Source organism: Acipenser ruthenus, chromosome 12 (genome assembly GCF_902713425.1).
Source record: "Acipenser ruthenus chromosome 12, fAciRut3.2 maternal haplotype, whole genome shotgun sequence".
Lineage (NCBI taxonomy): Eukaryota > Metazoa > Chordata > Actinopteri > Acipenseriformes > Acipenseridae > Acipenser > Acipenser ruthenus.
Window position 1 is genome coordinate 41,761,990 of NC_081200.1, and position 19,905 is coordinate 41,781,894.

General features: G+C 42.8%; 1 protein-coding gene across 6 annotated transcripts in view; it reads right to left on the reverse strand.

Moving 5' to 3' along the window:
* Positions 1–18,153, reverse strand: part of LOC117417356 (KN motif and ankyrin repeat domain-containing protein 4-like) — a 34,755-nt gene extending 16,602 nt beyond the window's left edge. The window contains exons 1-3 of one of the 6 annotated variants that reach the window (XM_059035195.1): positions 17,486–18,153; positions 16,148–16,215; positions 13,407–13,470 (exon numbers count right to left, since the gene is read on the reverse strand). The gene's annotated coding sequence lies outside the window, so the exon portion shown is untranslated. Of the gene's footprint in view, positions 1–5,329; positions 5,652–13,101; positions 13,385–13,406; positions 13,471–16,147; positions 16,216–17,485 lie in introns of those variants that run through there. The other 5 variants (XM_059035191.1, XM_034029454.3, XM_059035192.1 and 2 more) reach the window with 5 other exon arrangements.
* Between the last annotated feature and the right edge of the window lie 1,752 nt (positions 18,154–19,905).

The following is a 19,905-nucleotide window of genomic DNA, read 5'->3' on the forward strand; positions in this document are numbered from 1 at the left end:
TTGAAGGGGATTTTGCACGTAGCTTGCTGACTGATCCAGTAAGCTGCAGTACAATCTGTAATCCCAGTTTTCACTGGCTTTCCAAAGCAGGCTGCAAACGTGGGGCTTCAGAGAGCTCTGTGCAGCGGGACTGCTGTAGGCTGACCTGTAGGGGGATTTTCTAAACCGTGGCAACATCACTTACATACAGTATATCATCTCTCATCATTATTTTTTTAATTTGGGTTTCAAATCTCAATTAAAATCACTCTGATCTGACGTCTGGAATGGTAATATAGTGCAGAGAATGAATCCTGATTGATGCATGAGGGCTCATTCACCGTCATTGACGTTCATTGCCAAGGCGTTTGAACAATTAGCTGTCTTGATGGAATAAGCATGTAGAGTTTCATTAGCAGCTGCAGCACAGGAGCGAGGCTCAGGTGTGAGTTAATGAAGGGAAGCCCGTCATGATCTGCTGATCCAGAGCTTCAATCTGCACATCAGTTTAACGAGAACGCTAATGAACTAATATGACAAAGTGCCTGATACGCCGGTAATGATTACACTATCCGTCAGACGCTGAGGAAGAAAATGTTTGGGGTCCCCTTTGAACTTTTGGGAAAGCATCTGCTCATGCTTGTCATATTTAGAGTATGCTCTGGTTAACCTACAGTAGACTGACACATCATCAGTGGAAAGATTCATGTCGTGCTGTAAAGCAATTCAAATGTCTCATAGTTTTTCATCACATTTTGTAATCAGGCATTCCTAGTGCCTGTTGTTGTTGTTATAATAATTATTATTATTAGTAGTAGTGGTAGTGTAGCAGTAGAAGTAGATTTGGATACACTGTGATCCTACTTCTCATCTAACGCCAAGAGGAAGCTGAGAAATGCCTTTTTTTTCCCCCAAGCTCATTTTTGACCCAACAAATATACTGATACTTAACAGATAACACAGCATACTGCAAAGTCTCCTCCATTGAATATCAAGAAGAGATTAATGGCAGTGGTTTTAAATGGAGAGTGTATGCAGGATCCTAGACAGATGGTCCCTGAGGCAGGGGCGCACTCTCTCTACAGTACACTCCCCTGTGGGGTCCAGGAATTCGTGGATCACGGCAGCACCGGTTTCTAACTTTCTACACAGAAGACCTGCAGCCGGGCCCGTGTTAGAACATATGTGTTAGGATACACAATCTTATAGTTCATCGCAAAACAAATCACCTTTTACTGGCACCCACAACGTGAAAACCTTTAACGTTTATGAATTACTTTTATTTATTAGAAATGATTTATTCAGGATTATTCCACAGAGATGCCAGAACGTTGTCTGCATAGCTGATTTCTAAAAGACCAACAAAAAAAAAAAAAATTATAATTAAGTATGCTGAAAGATTATGACTGGGATTTTATGTTTACATACAAGTTACAGAAACAGAAATCCACCTGCATTGACTCTGCTGTGCAAACACACATTTACATTGCTGGCATACTCTCTGCCCCGTCCCCGTGACGTTTTAAAGATCATATCCTTTTGCAAACATTTTGAATTGCGAATACATATTCATGCACATACTGCAGCTATTCATCAGAGGTCCATGTGCTCCAAAGATTGTCCGCCTCTCATGTGAACTACTGATCTGCCGGAGTGCATCAGAGCCTGACATGAACCATAACACATGGGAGTTTGATTATATCATTTGTATTGCAAACAAAGCAAGCAATGGAAGCCCGTGGTGCCGGTACTTCATGTGTCCTGCTTCTTTGAATTCCAGAAACGCATGTCCCAGACGTACTGTTCTTGTTCTAGGTACAGTGCTGTCACTGCAGCTTGCAGGGGCTCAGTACCTGGGCACAGGTAAATTCAGGGCACTGTGAGATATCTAGGGTTAGCCAGGCCTGGGCACTGTGAGATATCTAGGGTTAGTCAGACCTGGGCAGTGTGAGGTATCTAGGGTTAGCCAGACCTGGGCAGTGTGAGATATCTAGGGTTAGCCAGACCTGGGCAGTGTGAGATATCTAGGGTTAGCCAGACCTGGGCAGTGTGAGATATCTAGGGTTAGCTAGGCCTGGGCAGTGTGAGATATCTAGGGTTAGTCAGACCTGGGCAGTGTGAGATATCTAGGGTTAGCCAGACCTGGGCAGTGTGAGATATCTAGGGTTAGCCAGACCTGGGCATTGTGAGATATCTAGGGTTAGTCAGACCTGGGCAGTGTGAGATATCTAGGGTTAGCTAGGCCTGGGCAGTGTGAGATATCTAGGGTTAGTCAGACCTGGGCAGTGTGAGATATCTAGGGTTAGCTAGGCCTGGGCAGTGTGAGATATCTAGGGTTAGCTAGGCCTGGGCAGTGTGAGATATCTAGGGTTAGTCAGACCTGGGCAGTGTGAGATATCTAGGGTTAGCCAGGCCTGGGCAGTGTGAGATATCTAGGGTTAGCTAGGCCTGGGCAGTGTGAGATATCTAGGGTTAGTCAGACCTGGGCAGTGTGAGATATCTAGGGTTAGCCAGACCTGGGCAGTGTGAGATATCTAGGGTTAGCTAGGCCTGGGCAGTGTGAGATATCTAGGGTTAGCCAGGCCTGGGCAGTGTGAGATATCTAGGGTTAGTCAGACCTGGGCAGTGTGAGATATCTAGGGTTAGCTAGGCCTGGGCAGTGTGAGATATCTAGGGTTAGCCAGGCCTGGGCAGTGTGAGATATCTAGGGCTCTTTGTTTTCGTTTTTTTATTTTTGATCACGTGATGACTCTTTTTCTGAGCTGACTCTGTTCAGTTAAACTCTTGGAAAGTGTTGATTGTGAAACAAGGGTTCACTTTAGTGTTTCCTCCCGTGACTTGATTGAGACGATGATTCTGTTTCATTGATAAAGTAAAGCAAACAAAAAAAAAAGGCAGCTCCATGTTTTTTATAGGAAACGATTATTTGCAAAACAGGTTATAACATTTTTCCAAAGAGAGATTTTAAATCAGGGAAAAGCAATTTAACTGAGCTTGCTTTTTGTGTTCGGTTTGAATTCAAAATAAGGAACTGCCTTTTTTACATTATCAATGAAACTGAATTATCGTCTCAATCAAGTTATGGGAGAGAACACTGAAGTTAACTTGTTTCACAACACCGTGTAACAATTTTTTATTTTTTTTGGTTCCTGGGTAGTAAGTGTTATTTCCTAATTGCTTATGCCTCAAAAGTATAGAAAATGGCTATTATTCCCCACAAACTTTGCTTTTGTGACCAGGACAGTGATATTTTGAAATTTACCTATTTTCCAGAACATTCCAGATAGATTCAGTGCTGAGTAAACTTGGAGTAACTTCTAGAACTTTCTAGAACTTTCCAGTAATATAAATAGTAGTATAAATACAGGGGCCTTAAGCCCACCAGTTCAGTTTAGTTCCAGCTGCCTAAGTGGATGCACATCTGCATTTTTCTGAGATGGCATCAAGGTCATAGGAGACTTCAAAATGGTGGCATTCCTGATGGGTCTCCAAGGCGGTTTTACCAAGTTTCCCTGCTATCTTTGCCTTTGGGACAGCAGGGACACCAAGGCACACTACCACAGGCGGGACTGGCCACAGCGGACCGAGTTCTCTGTGGGGAGGAACAACGTCAAGTGAGAGCCACTAGTGGACCCCCGGAAGGTGCTGATGCCACCACTGCACATCAAATTGGGCCTTATGAAACAATTTGTCAGAGCTCTAGATAAGGAGTCGGCAGCCTTCAAGTACCTTCAAGACTTCTTCCCTAAGCTGTCTGAGGCAAAGGTCAAAGCCGGTGTCTTCGTCGGACCACAGATAAAGAAGTTCCTGGAGTGCAATGAATTCCCCAAGAAGCTCACTAGTAAGGAGAAAGCGACTTGGAACAGCTTTGTCGCAGTGGTTCGGGGCTTCCTGGGCAATCACAAGGCCGAAAACTATGTGGAGCTGGTTGAGACTCTGGTGAAGAACTACGGCACAATGGGCTGTAGGATGTCCCTCAAAGTCCATATCCTTGATGCTCATCTTGATAAATTCAAGGAGAACATGGGAGCGTACTCGGAGGAGCAAGGCGAGTGCTTCCACCAGGATATACTGGACTTTGAACGCCGCTACCAAGGACAGTATAACGAGAACATGATGGGAGACTACATTTGGGGGCTGATTCGTGAAAGTGATTTACAGTATAATCGTAAATCTCGAAAAACTACTCACTTCTAAATCTTTTGTAGTCATTTTTGTATTTACTATATGTATTTACTATAAATACATGTTAATTTGGATTCATATGTTGTTTTTTTCTGACTTTGTGAACGAAAAGACACAAATTTGCCCGTTTTCTCATTGGAAATAGGTAAATTTCAAAATATCACTGTCCTGGTCACAAAAGCAAAGTTTGTGGGGAATAATAGCCATTTTCTATACTTTTGAGGCATAAGCAATTAGGAAATAACACTTAATACCCAGGAACAAAAATTGTGTTACATAGTGTCAACACTTTTAATTGAATGGAGTTGGCTCAGAAAAAGGGGGCGTCACTTGATGAAAAATAAAAACCGAAAACGTAGAGCCCCAGAGATATCACAGGGCTAGATTTGTGGTTGTTCAGGATAAGAGCATTTTAAAATGTTATAAATAACTTCAATTAGGCAGCTAAAAGGCAAACACATACACAAAGTAAAACTATCTCTGGCTGAGAATAAATGAGATAACGTAAAGGGTGTTACAGAGAGTGTGGGATAATGCATCGATAAATGTTTTACAACGGATGTTATAATGAAAGTCAACATTTCACAAATAAATATCAGGCTATAGAAATGTCTATATTTGTATTGATTACTACCAAGGCTATTGCTTTGTAAGCTGCCTCTGCTTAGTAAACAGTGCAATCCATTCTGATAACTCCTTATCACACCCAATACATTTATACTGCACAAAAGACGCATTACTGGTGTGGTTCACACAGTGACAGCTCACACAAAGAATGGTATGAGTCCCATTTACCAGAAGCTCAATACTGTACATGCTGCAGCACAATTCACTTCACAAGCACAGCACACATCCTTCCTAATGCAACAATGCTGCAGTCTACGCAGCTAGAAAGTACATCCTGGTACAGTTTGAAATCTCTGAACAGCTGAAAATCAATCTTAATAAAACCCAAATTCTGCACAGCTCCAACCGCAGCAATCGGCACCAAAACACAACAGGAGTGTGCGATCCTTCCCTTCCCTCCGCTTGCAGATCGCCTGTCACTGTCTCCTGCACTGCAGCAGCAGGACTGGCCTCTTCATTACAAGCCTCGTACAAAACCCTGAGGAATCCTAATCCCAGCAGTCCAGTTTAAAATTCCCTGCAAAAGCATTCCTCTTACCTGCAGACTCCAACATCTGCTATTGCTCCTCAAGCACATGTCCTCTTCCTTCCTTGAACCTAAGATAGTGCAGTAATGGGACTCTGTTGTTTTGTTTTTTTTTCCATCTGAATTGGTCAGGTGACTAGTGGCTTTGCTTGTACAGCACTAACTAAAGCAAGCAAGATCCCAGAAGCTGAGGCCTCTTATAAGTTTTCCATACAACTCAGGAATTCCACATGCATTAGCTGTAGCTCCCACTCTCTGATTTCCACAGACAACAAATCAACTCCCTTAGAAACAGCAGAGAATGATTGCATCCCCTCCACAGCCCAGCCAGTACAGTAGTTTGGAACGTGCTTTGAACATTACTAAAGGAATCCTAAAGACGAAATCTGAGCATGACTGGAAATTCTGTCCGTCAAGGGGCTGGAAACCCCTTGTGGAGTTTTATTGATCAAGTGTGTTTTAGATTACAGTAAGAACTTAGTTACATATATTAAGGCACTAAAACTTGATTTATTTTTCCAAAAAGATTGAGACAGAATCAGTAAAGAACAGGGACCTGGCCACTCTACAGGGCAACTGGCACCAGTTCTAGCTTTCCATTACTGGCCAAAGTAACATAAAAACAAGCAATGTTAATGTCCTGAAGTCTTTCTGCCCACCTTTATATATTCTGAAATGAAACTGGTTGTGCAATACATTTTCTGCACAAGCATTGTCTACTTGATTTAGTTTGTTTTTAGCTCTCCCTGTACAGTATACGATGACGCACACATATTTCCATGTGTGTCTAATCTCCAGTAATCTGCTCTGTTTGAAATTCATAGCTCCTGATTGAGGATGAAAGCCTCTGCTGCCTGGCAGTCTAACACATTCACACATTTCATTTTTGGGTGAACCCCAATTTCAACATCACTCTGAGGACCATGCCCCCACCCCCAGTTTTGGGTTAAGGCACCCATGGCACAGAGTTTACTGTAAGCCAAGTATGGGAAAAACCCAAGTGTTTGAGTGATTGACCAGACACTGTGTGTGACTTCCCTTCTGCAAATGGTGCACTTACAGTTTGGAACATAATTAAAAAAAAATACAGATCTGAGCCATTTAGCAACTTGACCGACCCAATCGCTACAAACCCATTGCACCATGGTCAATAGTGAATGATAAACTGTGACTGTGTCTCTGCTATGCTGGGTCCCTGAATGTTGACATGATCTGTGAGCCGTGGTGTCTGTATCACAGCTGCTCCCTCGAGGGGCTAGTTCAAATGTGCGCTTTGTCAAATGATAATCAAAGCTGCTTAATTGCTACTGACATGAGTCACAATAGCCTTTCCCTGCCTGGAACAAGACACCTCTCTGCAACACTGAGTGTGGTTTTCAAACCAGCAATGCTCACAAATGCCAGCTCCTTATAAAATGACTTTGCAGCCGTGGGTTGACACACTGCTCGTTATAAAATATACTGCAGGCCACTGTCTGGAAACTATCACTAAGAAAACAAACACACAGTAAAATGCAAGAATGCAGCTGCAAGCGTGCGCACACAACAGACGCGAAGATCAACACACTTTTAAAGAGATCCTGAAAAAGAAAGCAGTCAGACGCCTGATAAGACTGTCTGGAGCCGGTATGTTTCGGAACGAGATTGTGGTTCAACTATCCAGTCGAGGAGTCCCCTGCTTCTGTGGGAGATAGCGATCTGCAAATACAGTATCTTCTGGATAGTTCTCCGAGCTTGCTTTGTATAGACTTGAATGCTACGCTCTACATCTGGCAAAGCTTACAAACCACAACTTTTGGAATTTGTTTTAAAGTCCAATGCAATAAGTGGCATTCCTAGAATGTGGGAACACTGGAATTGTATTGCAGGGAGTTTTGAATACCATGGGCTTAGTTTATTATATATACTGTACATCCGGTATATATAGCCAAAACATAGAATGAGTGTTTTGTTGAAGGTTGATGAAAGTGGTATTTTTGGACTTTTCTTCCTATTTTTACTTTGATAGTAAATTACAAGATTTGGTAGTTTAACACACATTTCTGTGCTGCTGTTATATACCGGTGGATATACCGCGACAAGCATCCAATCATAAATGAAGGGACTCAGAAAACAGTATACATTTATGTTAAAGTAGAGTTTTAACGTCCGCCTGCACTCGGAATGGGGGAGGTGATACTGAATCACCGGTACGGTGTTGAGGTGTTCATACAGCTCAAATGACATCATACTGCAGCTTTACGCTTCAGAGGAATTATTCCTATATTTGTTTTGCCCCTTCGGAGAACAACTAAAACAATAAAGGGAGTGAAATGATGTGATTAATATATTTGTTATTTGTATAGGTGTGTGATATACGGCACTACTGTATACCATACCCCCTCCAGTCACTGCGCGTATAATTGTACCACGTTGCGTTTCATATCTGTGTATCTATTTCATAATGCATGAATGCTTTTTTTCAAAGTTTTGGCAGGGCAACATCTCAAAATCCACAGAGTTCACACAAGCTGTTTTAAAATTTCTAAAAATGAAAATAAAAAGGGATATAAAAATACACAGCAGTGTTTATACACCAAAATCAGCACTTACACAGTTCTGAATCTGAAACCAGAGAGACGACCACAAGAACGAGATAGGAAGTTATTTCAGCAACGCAGCAAACAACAACCCAATGCGATACACTGCAGTCATTAAACACAACAAACCAATGCAATACACTGCAGTCATTAAACACAACAACCCAATGCGATACACTGCAGTCATTAAACACAACAACCCAATGCAATACACTGCAGTCATTAAACACAACAACCCAATGCAATACACTGCAGTCATTAAACACAACAACCCAATGCGATACACTGCAGTCATTAAACACAACAACCCAATGCAATACACTGCAGTCATTAAACACAACAACCCAATGCAATACACTGCAGTCATTAAACACAACAACCCAATGCAATACACTGCAGTCATTAAACACAACAACCCAATGCAATACACTGCAGTCATTAAACACAACAACCCAATGCGATACACTGCAGTCATTAAACACAACAACCCAATGCAATACACTGCAGTCATTAAACACAACAACCCAATGCAATACACTGCAGTCATTAAACACAACAACCCAATGCGATACACTGCAGTCATTAAACACAACAACCCAATGCAATACACTGCAGTCATTAAACACAACAACCCAATGCAATACACTGCAGTCATTAAACACAACAACCCAATGCAATACACTGCAGTCATTAAACACAACAACCCAATGCGATACACTGCAGTCATTAAACACAACAACCCAATGCAATACACTGCAGTCATTAAACACAACAACCCAATGCAATACACTGCAGTCATTAAACACAACAACCCAATGCGATACACTGCAGTCATTAAACACAACAACCCAATGTGATACACTGCAGTCATTAAACACAACAACCCAATGCGATACACTGCAGTCATTAAACACAACAACCCAATGCAATACACTGCAGTCATTAAACACAACAACCCAATGCGATACACTGCAGTCATTAAACACAACAACCCAATGCAATACACTGCAGTCATTAAACACACAGGGAGGGATTTTTGTGAAGGACCAAAAGAATGCAGCTGTAAATTTCCCTTTGAATGAACAAGCTTATTTTGTCAAATTAAAATCAGATGTGAAACAGACTTGGGGAAATCGAGACTCCTGTTGAGTCCCTTCTCTGTCAAAATAATGCTGTAAAGTTGAGGGAACATGAAGCCACTTCTTCATGAACAATGGCTTGAAACCTGGTTCCAGGAGATCTAGTTTGAGGCAGCTTTGCTGTTTCAAAGCCCAAGTCTCCCCTGGTGTGCCACGCAATAGCATGAAACCAAGTTCCAAGACACAAAGTGGCTTCATGTTCCCTCAGCTTGAGAGTTATCGTTTCAGAGTGGAGATCTTTCTAGTTGATGTAGTTTCTAAAGAATCAAAAAGTGGATACTGGAAAAAAAATGTAAAGGCTTACTAGGTACAATCTGCAGAACTATTTTTCACTGATGAAATCCTTTTTTCTCCCTTGCCAATTCAATCTCATTATTTTCCATAGTAACATTGAATTACATTCCCCAAACCAATTAAGAAATGCACACCTGAATTTCATATTTCAGAGACTCTGCTCACAACCATTCTTTCTCAGCTAAAAAATAAAAAAGAAACCAGAAGGAAATGTGTTAAAATATGCAAAAATCGCTGACACCTGAGAACATTTCACAGCAGAAATGTAAAAACATGATTTTTGGCTTATTTTGTGAAACCCGATCACGTAAAGAAATAAACCTCACACTGTTTTCACTGCCAGTCCCTGGTTGTTTTTAGAATGAAATGAGTTATTAGTATGAAGTAAAGATTATAAACGCTTTCCCTTCTCGCGGGGGTGGACTTGCAGTGAAATATTACCCTGTGATGGGAACTGAAATCCACATCATCCCACAGACTCTGCATGTCCTTCATCTGACAGAAGCCCTTAAAAAGATGTGCTTGTGTTGCATATGCTTGTTTGAATTGGCAGTTGCTGTGGAAGGGGTTTGAAATGCACTCCAATGAATGAGCTGTGAAGAAGCTCTCACCCCAGCAGCATGACATTAACACTATAGAGTCTAGAGCTGTGAAGAAGCTCCTCACCCCAGCAGCATGACATTAACACTATAGAGTCTTGAGCTGTGAAGAAGCTCCTCACCCCAGCAGCATGACATTAACACTATAGAGTCTAGAGCTGTGAAGAAGCTCCTCACCCCAGCAGCACGACATTAACACTATAGAGTCTAGAGCTGTGAAGAAGCTCCTCGCCCCAGCAGCATGACGTTAACACTATAGAGTCTAGAGCTGTGAAGAAGCTCCTCACCCCAGCAGCATGACATTAACACTATAGAGTCTAGAGCTGTGAAGAAGCTCCTCACCCCAGCAGCATGACATTAACACTATAGAGTCTAGAGCTGTGAAGAAGCTCCTCACCCCAGCAGCATGACATTAACACTATAGAGTCTAGAGCTGTGAAGAAGCGCCTCACCCCAGCAGCACGACATTAACACTATAGAGTCTAGAGCTGTGAAGAAGCTCCTCGCCCCAGCAGCATGACATTAACACTATAGAGTCTAGAGCTGTGAAGAAGCGCCTCACCCCAGCAGCACGACATTAACACTATAGAGTCTAGAGCTGTGAAGAAGCTCCTCACCCCAGCAGCACGACATTAACACTATAGAGTCTAGAGCTGTGAAGAAGCTCCTCACCCCAGCAGCATGACATTAACACTATAGAGTCTAGAGCTGTGAAGAAGCTCCTCACCCCAGCAGCATGACATTAACACTATAGAGTCTAGAGCTGTGAAGAAGCTCCTCACCCCAGCAGCATGACATTAACACTATAGAGTCTAGAGCTGTGAAGAAGCGCCTCACCCCAGCAGCACGACATTAACACTATAGAGTCTAGAGCTGTGAAGAAGCTCCTCGCCCCAGCAGCATGACATTAACACTATAGAGTCTTGAGCTGTGAAGAAGCTCCTCTCCCCAGCAGCATGACGTTAACACTATAGAGTCTTGAGCTGTGAAGAAGCTCCTCACCCCAGCAGCATGACATTAACACTATAGAGCCTTGAGCTGTGAAGAAGCTCCTCACCCCAGCAGCACGACATTAACACTATAGAGCCTTGAGCTGTGAAGAAGCTCCTCACCCCAGCAGCATGACATTAACACTATAGAGCCTTGAGCTGTGAAGAAGCTCCTCACCCCAGCAGTCTTGAGCTGTGAAGAAGCTCTTCACCCCAGCAGCATTGCATTAACACTATAGAGTCTTGAGCTGTGAAGAAGCTCCTCACCCCAGCAGCATTGCATTAACACTATAGAGTCTTGAGCTGTGCTTAAATTACAATCAAAGGACAATAAGATAAAGACAAGCTGAATATTTCTAATGTCTGAAAACAATGCGTTGCCTTAACAATAGAACTCCCGTAAACAGTCATAGACATGACATCCCTTCTGGATGTTCCACAGCCATTCAAACCACATAGACATGACATCCCTACTGGATGTTCCACAGCCATTCAAACCACATAGACACGATATCTCTGCTGGATGTTCCACAGCCATTCAAACCACATAGACATGACATCCCTGCTGGATGTTCCACAGCCATTCAAACCACATAGACACGATATCTCTGCTGGATGTTCAACAGCCATTCAAACCACATAGACATGACATCCCTGCTGGATTCCAGCAATGACCAGCTGTATACCCTGGTGACCCACATGATGTCATCCCCACTCGTTGGAAGCAATGTTCCTATACAGCATTAATTCTGAGAGCACTGGGGGAAGAAAATCTTCTTTTCAGAGTGCACCAATTATTGATTGCACTATATCCCTGGAAAGTGATTTAACAGTTCAATCAGCGGTCAGTTGATGAAATTCTCATTTTATAATGAGTATAAAACAATTAAATAACCATAAACACAAACCCCATGCAGAATTCTCTATGATTTCTTACTATCATAAAAAGGGATTATCTTTTCTAGTTTAAACAGCAATAACAATATTTTTCTATTTTTCTTTGAGGAATCAACAGTCTATTTTTCTTAGAGGAATCAACAGCAAATGTCCTCTAAAAGCTGGATGGCTCATTGGGTTAATGAACTGCCCTGTTTAATAGATGAACAGTAATCTCCAGCTCTGAGTGACGGCTTGTCCCTGGAGTCCCTCAGCGTTCAGACAGAATCACTGTGTTTCACTTACTCAGCACAATTGGGACATGAATAATAGGAAGCCTTGCCTTATAGAAAACAAAGCATTGCATCAATTATTATTGCATTGAAGTGGATAATCAAACAGCAGAGTGTGGTAGCTGTACCGAACCCTTACAACACCCAATCACAATCGGCAATCTGCTATAAAAATACAGTCTATTTGAGTTCATAAAATGTGCTGCCTGTTATTTTTATTAGTGGATGAGTGATTCAGTTGAATAGGCTTTTGAGATCCTGTTAGGAATCTAGTCCAAAAGAACTCCCCTGAGCAGAGTTTTCCGAGTAAAGCCCCAGGACCCTTTCCCTGATTGAATCCAGCAGGGTTGCACACAGTAGAAGAACAGTACATAGTGGCTTCAAGCTGGAAGCTGCTGTGTTGTGATTTGAGGCACTCACAATATGCAACCAATCACAGCACTGAACAGAACTTGATGCAAAGATCCGCGACTGTCTATTAGATTGACTACGATATAAAAACCCAGAGCTTGCAAGACCTCAAAGGTCTCTTCTTCAGGTGTACAGTAAGTGGAGATTTAAATAGCCTTGATCATCACAGCAAAAGACAAAAGGCGATGTACCCCCTAACCCTTAGTACTGCAGTGCAGCGAGATGTATGCAGGGCACTCTATATCCCCTATATGCAGATATGTATAAAGTATAGGAGGGGTTTTGCATCACGAATGAAGTGCCCAGTCCTTAATGATAAGGTTTAGAATCAGGTTGTTAAGGTAGACTCTACATTATTCCCAATTAGAAAAATCATTAAAAACCCCATCAGTTTCCACAGCTGTTAATTCTCAGCCTGGGTGGCTGCAGAAAGCAATTTGCTTGGATGAAGTGTAACTGTTGAAGAAAACATGGTGCAGAAAACGCTGAGTGTGCTCAATGAACCCGCAGACCCGACTTTAACACCACAGCACCAAGAAAAATAGTGAGCCTGTTTAATATAGAAATACAGGGAGGCAGAGCGAGCCGAGTCAAACATACTGACCCATTTCAAATCTCCTGATGAATAGTCAACCGCTACGAGCCCAGCTCATCTTCACTCTTATCCCTGGGAAAATGTGTCTGGGGGAAATGAAAAGCTTATGCAATTAAATCCCGAGCAAGCGTGGAACAATATGTATTTAGATTTGATCAGTTTTACTGCTGCTGTTTGCTTCTGGACTGCCGGCTACATCATGAACAGCGGGTGAAGGGTTAAAGCCATGCAAGCAGAGTACACACTGGCCCAGGGTCGTACCCTACCCTTGACCTCCCTTATCAAAAGGCCTCTGTGCTGAACACTATACTTACAGTTTGCTTCGTGCCTTCACAGCAATGCAGGGTTTAAAATGCGCTTGTTTGCATTGAAATTCCGCTAGGGAGAAACAGACGTTTGTTAGAACCCACTCACAAAGCATGGTCTGCTGACTTTCATTAAAATGCATCATTTTGAAGGAGTTTTAAACCCACATACTGTACTGAACTGGGGTGTCTGCTCACAATACACCTCTGTATTTCTGTTTGGTGATCAGTTACAATTAAACTATTGATAATTAAATAAAGGATGCCCTAATGGGGTGTTTTAAAAAGAAAAAGAGTCTTGGTCCACTCATGCAACCTCAGTTCCATCATGCCTCACTTACTAATCAAATAACAGATGATGTTATTCCACAGCACTTTCTACAGTATATTATATTGGGATTTTCATTCTACACCTTTACATGAATTTCTTGCACATTGTCAATAAAAAGCTTTCAATTGCATGCTGTAATGAAAGCGGCTCTCGAGTGATTTCCTCGAATCCTATACTAATCGATGTGTATTTGCAATGTACTGGACTAGGATGCATGCAGCTGGAGTCTGTGCTGCATTACACTCAGGCATGTGCACACGCTGTGATACTTCTCCTGGGAGGTAAGGTATGAAGAAAGTGAAAGACCACATGCATTACGAGGCTGAAGCCAAGGCTTTTTTTTTTTTAACCACTAGGAACAAAATGTAACTCAGAGAAGGTAAAATGGTTCTTCTTCCAGTTGGGATTTCTTGTTTTTAATATGCTAAAGAAAAACCAGTGTATGAATGAATTGCTGGGCGTGCAGGTCATGGCAGAGACATGTTTTGTTCTGCTTACTAGATTGTATCAGATGTATACTGGGATGCCTCTGTAAATTGTGCTTTTTTTATACACACACAGTATGATTTGATCACACAAACTGAATTGTTATTGTATAGGAAACAGGAACACAAGATCTGCTGTCTGCATGTCATCTGGATCAGTAAAGCAGTCTACTGTCTCTGTAGTAATGGTCCATTACTGTATACTAACAGATTCTGCAATCCTACCTTGAAAAAAATAATAATTGAATATACAAAGGTCAAAATGATCATGAGTACATTGATGTTGTCCTTACAGAGTGCTAATACGGTTCCTCATGAGTGCCACTGAATTCGAATGCCCAGACAGCACCAATTAGCCCACCTGGGAGCTCAGACATGCTGCTAATAAGTGTGCAGGGCACACTGCATACCAGCTGACCCCCCCCGCTCGTTAGGTGTTGCTCAGCAGAGCTACAGCAATGGCAAGCTAATGCAGTCTTGGCAGTGACAGTCATGCTCCTCGATGGCACACATACCGACCAAAGGGGAATTAAACGAGACAATTGCAGATCAGGATTTCTATAGAAAACAGCAGTCGTCTGGAATCGTGAATAACGGCTCGTAGGGGACACCCCGCTGCCTGTGCCCCGAAGGTCTCCAGCAGAGCTGTGTTGGAATAATCAATCTGTTATTATTCTGGGATTAGCATTACATTGGTAAGCAGGAATTCCAATCTTTTTATGAGTATAAAATGGATTGCCACTGCTCAGTAAATTAAGCACAAATCAAAGCTTGACATCAAACTGGACGCACACGAAAACATGATCTCATCCATCATGTTTTTACGTCGCCTGGTCCAAAATATTCACAGGCATTCCTTTCCTGGAAACAAAAGCCAACGATAACAGGAAGGAATACTCCAGAGAGACCATGCAAAGGAGCGACTGCAGATTACTCCTGTTGCACCCACACAATCCGGTCCTCTGTCGCTTTCTGATTGCCAAGCTACCCTGCGGTGTGCACAATCTGGGACGGAAAGCGCACTTTGCATTTGCACCTTCTGTTCGGGGCACCTCCAGTGCTACCATCACATCAGACTAACCTGCAATTATCTCGTCTGCACTAAAGAACGAGAGCAGTTAGATCTAGCATGATGGAAGAATTGTAACGAGCATGAAAAAATCAAGCATGCACTTGACAGCATGCAGAATCGTGTTAAACAAACACCCTTTCCCAATGCAATGGCAGCACAGAACAAAAAAGACCAGCTTCTATCAAGGGAAATAAAGGCGATACAGTCTGAAGCACATTAACCAGACTGATCACACAGACTGCAGTCAGCTTCAGGTTAGGCATGCTGTCAGCTTCTATTTGTAAATGTACAGCTTTTAAGAACAACAAATGTGCTTCTAATAAACTGGTATGATGATATCCCTTGAGTGCTGGGCTCCTCGTATTATGCAAATGTCATCAGTTTCAAAGATCAGAACGATTCATCTGAGTATGTTATTGCACTTCATCACAGCCTCCCCAAGTAAACAAACTTCCTGTGCACTTTGTTAATCAGTAAACAATGCCAGTGAAGCAGGCAAGAGTAGCAGAGAGATACAGGAGGGCGATGCCTAGTGCAATGCTGTAATCTCTCTCCTGCTGGCTGCTTTTATCCTGGGACTGAACCTCTGCGCTGCCCGTGTGGCTGCCATAGCCAGAAGGGAATTCAAAATATCTGTCTGAAACAGGCTGGCCTCCAACCTCCACACCGCCTTTATAGCTGGAGTGCAGCTCAGACGCCTTTAACAGAACACATGCATAATGAAGACAGATCTGAAAACATGCTGCACAAACATCCACGTCCTACAGTATATACAATCACATACATAACTCTCGCAGACTTTCTATAACTTCCATTCTGTGATTCATTATGATTCTAATGCTTTTCAAACATCATCATTTACCTGCTGATTTGATCTGAAATTGTGTTTGATGATCATGCTGTGTGGGCTTCACGTACTGTCCTGTTATTCTGTTAAACAAAATATTTTTGTGTGTGTTACGATTTGATTGCAGCCAAAGTTGAACTATTCAGTTGACACAGAGTGATCTGCCCCAAACGCAGCCTAATACTCCACTGACGCAGCAGTTAATACTTAACCCAACCAGCTAGTGAACATCTGGCAGTGAAACACAGGGCTTAATGGTGTGTCAAGTTTCAAACTCTGCACGCTTCTAGAGCTGCGACACGGAGTTGTAAAGTCTAAAGATGTCCCTTAATCTGAACAGCTTCAATTGTGTCACAAGCAACAGAGCTGCCCTTCGCTTCAGAGAGACCACCGTGTCCGCGTGTTGGGGGGGGGGGGGGGCATGTGCTGTAACGTCAGAATTAAAAACACGGATACGTTTTGCATCCGTTCTCTCGTGGACAGTAGCAAGGGTAAACTTGGCTTAGTGTCCTTATTTAAAATCATGTAACCATAACTGAAACTTTTACCACCACAGGAACCAACCTGCAAATTTGAATGGGTCTGCAAAGTCCCATTACAGATCAATGTATTTATTACCAGGAGGGATTTGTATTTTTAGCAGAAATTAAAGCAGACAAGCATTTTGCCTTTACATTATGAGGTAAACCATTAAACAGGAATACTAAAGCATGAGCTTAAACTTTGCCTGCTGTACGAAAACTATACACTTACTTGATCCGCTGCATGTAGGTTTATATTAAATGCAACGCATGCTGAATAGAAACAGTGTTATCCCACAGTCAGTTTCATTGGTCCGGACAGGGTGGGATCGACATACTAAGGGTGACTATCTCTTATACAGGCACACATGCCTGGTCCATATGGGAAACTCTGTCACAGCCTGTGATTAACAATGCATGGTTCAGAACAATAAGGACCGGCTCAAAACAATACATTTCTAATGTGACTCCAGGGCAAATCAATAGCAAGCGAGGTTAACCCCAGAGCTCTGGGCATCCCAGTGCAAATAACAGGGTTACAAATGAACATGCCAACTCTTAATGTTTAACACAAGCGCTCCCCGTGTTAATAATTCAAAAGCCCCCGGTCAAGCACAAGAATAAGAGAATAACAGCCTTGCGGCAAATGAAAAAAGATAGAAAATAAAGACTGGATTAAACCGAGGAGCAGTTGAGAATGAGTATGCTTGCTGGAAGCCACTGTAATGTATTCTCTTCTGAGCTTCAATACAATAGTGTTTCCTTTTCTGTACAGTGCAGTATTCACAAGCATTTCAACACCAAGGAGAATGTTTCACTTCTGTTATCTTACCTTCAATGTTGCCTTCCCTCGCCTCCTCTCCAGTCTGCTGTAAGAGAGTCCTGCAAACCTCTTTCTGCGCTCTGCTGTTTCCACAGATATCATCTGGGAGTGGGATGCAGTTGTTTTTCGAGAAATGTCTAAGTAGTTTATAACATGAGCACTGTTGTAGCTGGCCCTGTGGACACACCCCCCTGCTTCACACTGCCAGAGCTAGGCTGCAGCAGAAGAGGGTAAACTGTGCTCTTTACAGCAGTGTCTTAAGACAGTTTAAATTAGTGGCTAAGGTTTTAATCTCGACTCGAAATCCCTGGATTCCTTATGAAGTAACTGTTTCCAATAGAAGCATGTTTTCTGGTGCAATTCGAGTAAGTTTAATGAATTCAATATGCTGATTTGATATGACGTACTGGAAGTCACTGAATGGTCTGCAATGTAAACACTGCTCACCCCTTTCCCAGAGTTTTGTCGTCTTTCATCAGAAACATATTCAATGTGGGATAAAGGTTTGCTTCTCGCTTTTAATCTGCAACAGACTTCCTGCTTTCCAGTTTCCCCATTAAAGCGGTCAGCATGTAGAGCATGTGTTGAAGCTGTGTGCTTGTACACTACTGGTGTGCTGAGATAGTTTAAATGACTGCCTCCTTGTGATGTTGAGTTTAACAAATACATTCCCTTCTACCTCACTAGCACTAGCAATACACCACAATGATTGTTACTGTACAATATAATCTGTTGTCTATATTATTTTACAGGGCAGTCGCTACGCCTTTAAAGTATCATTTACAAATGAATAAAGGAGCTGTTGTTTACTTGTGACTCACATGTTGACATGTGATGTAAGGATGGGGGCAAATATTAACAATCGCAGTTTTGTTTTAGAGAACGAAGAGGTTGTTAATTACATTAGGACATGACCAATAATGCACGACTCTGCAATAATCATGGAATAGATCTGATGAACAGAGAACACTGTGAAATAATCCAATGAAATAGCTCTGCACCTAAAAGCTGTGGAAGGGTTGAGGGTTGGGGATGGGGGTTGGGGTTGGAGGATGGGGTTGGGGGTTGGGAGATGGGAATGGGGTTGGGGATGGAGGTTAGGGGTTGGGGTTGGGGGTTGGGGTTGGGGTTGGGGTTGGGGTTGGAGGATGGGGTTGGGGGTTGGGGATGGGGGTTGGGGTTGGGGGTTGGGGGTTGGGGGTTGGGGATGGGGGTTGGTGTTGGGGTTGGGGGATGGGGTTGGGAGATGGGGGTTGGGGATGGGGGTTGGGGTTGGGGTTGGGGTTGGGAGATGGGGGTTGGGAGATGGGAATGGGGTTGGGGTTGGGGGTTGGGGATGGGGGTTGGGGTTGGGGTTGGAGGATGGGGTTGGGGGTTGGGGGTTGGGAGATGGGAATGGGGTTGGGGTTGGGGGTTGGGGATGGGGGTTGGGGATGGGGGTTGGGGGTTGGGGGTTGGGAGATGGGAATGGGGTTGGGGTTGGGGTTGGGGATTGGTGATGGGGTTGGAGTTAGCGTGTAACGCTGTTTCTGTTCATTGGAGCGGTCGTGGATTGTAGTATGACGGAAATTGAGATTATTTAACAGTAGTACTCTACACTGTGATCCAGAACATAAAGAAAGTGTTTCTAATAAGGTGCAGGCACATATGGTCACTTTTCCTAGGCACGCTTCGTAATGACAGTATCAGCAGTAGCTATTCATAGCGAGCTGAATAAGGAGCAGTGAAGTGAATAGATCTGAAATTTTAAAAAAAGCATTGAAAGATATACTGCCACCTAGTGGGAAGTTTAATTAATACAGTTATCCAGAGATTGAAGCAGCCCTTTTCAAATGACCTGCAGAAGTGCTTTTGGGAGTCAATATGAATTCTTTGGACACAATGTGATGGAATATAAACAGTGAAAAGTGCTTGTTTGAGGATTAAAATATAGGGTACTCACATTGTTTTAAACGGGAAAACTGCACACCTGACAAAGACAATAATAAACAAACATTTGTATTGATGTACTTACCTAGACTCATTAATACCACTCGTTGTTCCAAATGACCCTGAGGATGTGAGGGAGCGCTGGTACCCAGCCTCTCCACACAAACAGAAGACACATTCCCTGTAGCAGTAACAGAGGGGATGGACAGTACAATCAAAATAAATGGCACACAGAAAACAAATACAAGATTAAATTAGCTTTTATGAATCGATGTGTTTCTGTGAAGTTTGACGTCTTTATTGTGAGACTGCAGCCTTTTTACAAAAGCACACGACACAACGGCCGGTGTAAGACAGGCAGCTTCGCTACCCATCGCTGTCTCAATAGCACCACACATCTTTCATTCGTGCTTCTCTGATCTCACACAAATCCCACCTCCTGTAACCAGTACAGTACGGCTCAGCCTCTCACATCGCGAGGGGTACTGGAAGGTGTCCCG